The following is a 5,251-nucleotide window of genomic DNA, read 5'->3' on the forward strand; positions in this document are numbered from 1 at the left end:
CACTTATTGGGACTAACCCCGCTTTGGTCGCGGATCCCACTTACCTGGGACTAACCGGTGCACCACCCCTGACTGCTGAAAGTTCTGGTTCCCGGGTTTCGGCGCCACTTGTCGCGACCCCTTGCCCGCAAGGAAGACGCAACTCGGGAATCTTCTTTCAACAGTTTATTCAGGCCCTGGATATTTCTTCTTCTCTCCCTCTGATGCCCCTCCCAGCCTTAATAAAGCATCCCAAGCCCCAATGCAAAGCTGCCGCGTGGAGCTTTCTCACAGGGTGGTGAAAAATCATGTGCCAACTTTCCCAGATAAGAAGTTGTTTGTCACAGACCACAGCGGAGCCAGCGTCATCTTGTAATGGCGACCATAATCTGCAGAAATGGCAGAAGCGGCTCACCACATTTGGGAGTGTCATAACTAAGAAATATTGCTGAGGGTATATGGTCCTCAAACAAAAGGACTTTACTAGTGAATTGCTTTAACCCAAAATAATAGACAGTGCTGTGTACTGGTTTGCTTATTTACTTTTTTCAACCTATTTTTCCTTCTCAAAAGGTTTCTCTCCAATATAGAATCACAAAATGTAACATGTGTTTCAGAATTCCATCTCATGTGCCTCTCAGAGGATCCAGAGCTGCAGCCCCTCCTCTTTGGACTGTTCCTGTCCATGTACCTCATCACAGTGCTTGGGAACCTGCTCATCATCCTGGCTGTCAGCTCTGACTCCCACTTTCACACCCCCATGTACTTCTCCCTCGCCAACCTGTCCTTGGCTGACATCAGTTTCACCTCTACCATGGTCCCAAAGATGATTGTGGACATCCAAACACATAACAGAGTCATCTCCTTTGCAGGCTGCCTGACTCAGATGTCTTTTTTTATGCTTTTAGGATGTTTGGATAGTCTGCTTCTAACTGTAATGGCCTATGACAGGTTTGTAGCCATTTGCCATCCACTACACTACCAGGTCATTATGCACCCTCGCCTTTTGGCTCATTGGTTTTGTTGTCAGTTCTCATCAGCCTTTTGGTCTCCTAGCTGCATAATTCAATGGTGTTACAACTTACCTACTTCAAGAATGTGGAGATTTCTCATTTCTTCTGTGACCCTTCTCAGCTCCTCAACCTTGCCTGTTCTGATACATTTACCAATAACATAGTCATGTTTTTTGTTGGTGCCATCTCTGTTTTCTTCCTATCTCAGGAATCTTCTTCTCTTACTATAAAATAGTTTCCTCTATTCTGAGAGTTCCATCATCAAGTGGGAAATATAAAGCTTTCTCTACATGTGGGTCTCACCTGTCAGTTGTTTGCTTATTGTATGGGACAGGCCTTGGGGTGTATCTCAGTTCAGCTGTCTCACTTTCTCCTAGGAAGGGTGCAGTGGCCTCAGTAGCATACACTGTAGTCACCCCTGTGCTTAACCCTTTCATATACTGCCTTAGAAACAAGGACATCAAGAGGGCTATGTGGAGGCTTTTCAGAAAAATAGTCTAGTCTCAGGATTTGTGTTATCTATTTGCAGTGCTGGTCTGCAAAGGCAACAAAACTAAACATCCTGGCCTGCAAAATTCATCTCCTTCATCACATCATTTTTAAGCTCTTGTGTTTTTCATTTCTCCTCCTATTTCATATCTAAATATTGCTTTTTAAAAAAATTGTCTTTAGTGAAACTGTGGGAGTTTCTGTATTCTTTGTACAGCTTACTCATGCATTTCTGAATTTTATTATACTTATGCAACCTTCTGTACTTTATTATTGATTATCCAAGAATCTATATACTTAAAATTTCTTATAATAAATATATTTTTCAGTAGCTTCTATGTCTTTACCATATAAATTTTGCATTTATCAAAAATTTATTTGTGCAGGTTATCTATTAGGATGCCTATCACTGCTCCTCCAGATTGCCTTTATGGGAAGCACTAAGGGATCTTTTAAAACATTGATGCCTGAGTCTCACCACCAGAGATTTTGATTTATTGAACTGGTATGTGGCTTGAGCTTGAGACTTTTTAAGATGCCCAAGGATTTTACTAAGAAATCTGCTGATAATCCTTTAGGATTTTCCTTGTACATGTTTAATTGCTTTTCCTTGATGCTGCCATTGTTTGAACTTTGTGACATTTGATGATTTGAGTGTAATATGTCTCATTATGGGTGTCTTTGGATTTATCAGAGTTTATTTAGTATTTGGATATGTATGTCTATTCTTCAAATTTGAGAAATTTAAAATTTCAATGATTATTTTAAAAGTTGAATCTCTATCTCTTCCACCCTATTCCCTTTCTGAAATTCCCCTAATGCAAAAAATTCAGCTTAATAGTTTCCCATAAAATCCTTAGGATCTCTTCACTTTTATTTGTTCCTTTTTATTTTGCTTCACTGATTCAATAATTTCAAATAATGAGTTCCTAAGCTTATTGATTATGTACCTCTGGTTGATTGAGTCTATTATGACACTATCAAATATTTCAATTTACTTATTGATTCTCCAACTCCAAAATTTTTGTTGCTTTTTAATAATTTATAGGTGTTTGCTAATATTCTCATTTTGTTCATGCATTGCTTCCCCAATTTTGTTGTCTGTGTTCTTTTTTAGCTTACTGACTATCCTTCAGATGGATGGTTTGTATTTTTTGTCAGATAAATCATAGATCTAATTTCTTTAAAGAATATTTCACAGTAAGTTTATGAATATTTAATTTATTTCTCTGGTTGGGCCATGTTTCCATATTTTTTGCATGCCTTGTTCTCTTTGTTGAGTTTTTGGCTTTTGAGAAAATAGCTACTTCTCACAGTTTTTATGGATTGATTTCATGTAGTGGAAGACTTTCACCACAGACTAATAGAAATTTTAGGGCTGGGGATGTAGCTCAGTGATAGAGCATTTGCCCAGCATATGGGAGGACCTGGATTTAATCTGCAGAGGCTCTCCCCGTCCCTTTGCCCTGCCAATAAAAAAGCCTAGAAATTCTCAAACATTTTCAGAAAATGAATTTTCTCTGGGCTTGTTTGTGTAATTTTCACCATTAAAGAGGTTTGCCTTTGTTCTCAGAGCCCATCATCTCTTGTCCCACCTGTCATCTGTTTGTGGTACTACAGTCTCTCTGGTAATGTATGAGCCTTAACATTTTTCTGTGTATCTTTCTCTTTAGTGCTCTCAGTCAGGCAAGGCATAAACCTACTAGAAAGATACATCTTTACATGACTATTCCACCTTCTTATTCTTGTTTCAAGGCAGAACTTGGGAATTTTCTCCTGATTGTGCCATGCTGCTTTTGGGAGGGTGTAGGTCCTCGATGGCAAATACAGCAACATTTCTTGTCCATTTTTATTCACCTCTTCCTGAATTTGTGTTTCCATGATGTGCTAATATCTCTTAACTAGTTCTTGGAGTTCTCACAAAGGCAACTTGGTCCATATATGTTGTTAATTTAGTGTCTCTGTGGAGGAATTAAGGTTTGGCACTTACTACTTCATTGATGTTTCTATGGCTAAAAGTTTATTTCATTAAATGGCACCTGCAAATGAGCACTTTGTGATGTAGTGGGGCTTTTAATCTGGTGATGGCCTTCTTCCTAGGATGGGAGAAAGTGCAGGCGATTAACAGGTGAGAGGCCTTTAATGCTTGTTTTCTGCTTTTATAATCAGGGGAAAATAATTATTTAAGACAGTCCATATCTGCTAAACAGGCCTTGTCTGCTGATGTTTTTGCTAATCACTGCTTCTTGAAATGTACTGCTTCTGGGTTCATTTAATTTCTTTCCCAGTGTGTCTTGTGTGTGTGTGTGTGTGTGTATGTGTGTGTGTGTGTTTAATTCTGAAAGGTGTAAGACCCTACAAAAATTATAGTATAAAATATTTTCACAGCTCAGATTTATGGACATCCTTTTAAAATAAACTCTGACTAAAAATGTCAGGGTTGTGTAAGATAAAGGCTGAAGAACTGTCCCAGACTGAAATTCAACGAGTCATGATAACTAAATGCAACATGTGCACTTCAACTGGATCCTAGAGTAGAAGAAATAAATAAATAATTTAAAATAAAAAGAAAGACTTCGTTTGCTGGTAACACCAATAAAAAGACAGAAGAAAAAAATTCTGGAGTGAAATGAGCAATTACTTCATAAGCAAAAATAAGAATCTATGAGAACATGTGTTGAATTTGAACACAGAATGATTGCAGTGTATTGAGACATCATTGGAGGAATCCTGCTAGTAGGAGAGAAACTAGTGTCATTTTTTCCATACTACATGGAAAGGAGCTACATGGTGGTATCTGCTGAAATATAAAACACAGAGCTACTTCTTCCCATGTGACAGGAAAGTTTGCATGAGAACATGGTGATTTGATGGGTTGTGTAACTTGCTGGAAAGAAGAAGGATAGATCCATAATCTTGTGGTGCCTACAGAACAACATCAAGAGCACTCTTGATCACACAGCATGCTTAAGACCATACAACAGTAAATATCAACCTGTTCTTTCAGCTTTTCAGAATGCTGGTTCCGGTTCAGTGGAAATCACACCTCTGTCTCTTTCCAGAGTCATCTGTATTAGGAGGCCCCTTCCTGATTCTGTGGAATGAGTCCTGTCATTCATGAGGAAAGATCCTCAGTTCTCACTGCTCTTCATATGTGAAGAGGGAATGAATTTCAGTAGCCGTATTAGCAAGACCACCCCATTAAGAAGGAGGCCTAGTTCAGTGAGTGAGTGTTGGGAGGCACACAGAGATGCTGGAGATACTATTGGGAGCATTGCTTTCTCAAATTGAGGATCAGCAAGATCATTGGAATGGCTATTCTGAATGGGTCTAAAATGCAAAGTTTTTGCTCAGAGACCTATGAAATTTATTCTGTGTTCATAGAGGGAATTTAAGAAATGTCACTGAGAATTCTTTAGACTTAAGCAGTTTAAAGCATAAACTGAATGTCATTTATCTATATATCCAAAGTCTTATACAGTAGGACAGAGATAGGTACACTTTTACCTTATATAACATCAAGCAAATTATCCACTGTTTCAGAGGAGAAACTTAAGATATTTTTATATGCATATTCAATATGGTACTTCTTCCCAGGACCACTAGACTTTCCATAGATTAATTTCTCAACTGTTTATTTTTCTGGTACCAGGGATTGAACCCAGAGATGCTTAATCACTGAGCAACATCCCCAGCCCTTTTTATTTGGAGACAGGTTCTGGCTAAATTGCTAGGGCCTCACTAAATTGCCGGGATATCCTTAAACTTGT

General features: G+C 38.5%; 1 pseudogene; it reads left to right on the plus strand.

Moving 5' to 3' along the window:
- Positions 1-508: 508 nt before the first annotated feature.
- Positions 509-1,493, plus strand: LOC124105203 (olfactory receptor 7E178-like; annotated as a pseudogene).
- Positions 1,494-5,251: the final 3,758 nt, after the last annotated feature.

The sequence above is a fragment of the Marmota monax genome, unplaced genomic scaffold (assembly GCF_021218885.2).
Source record: "Marmota monax isolate L192 unplaced genomic scaffold, Marmota_monax_Labrador192_F-V1.1 WCK01_AAM20220418_F8-fsc00732, whole genome shotgun sequence".
Lineage (NCBI taxonomy): Eukaryota > Metazoa > Chordata > Mammalia > Rodentia > Sciuridae > Marmota > Marmota monax.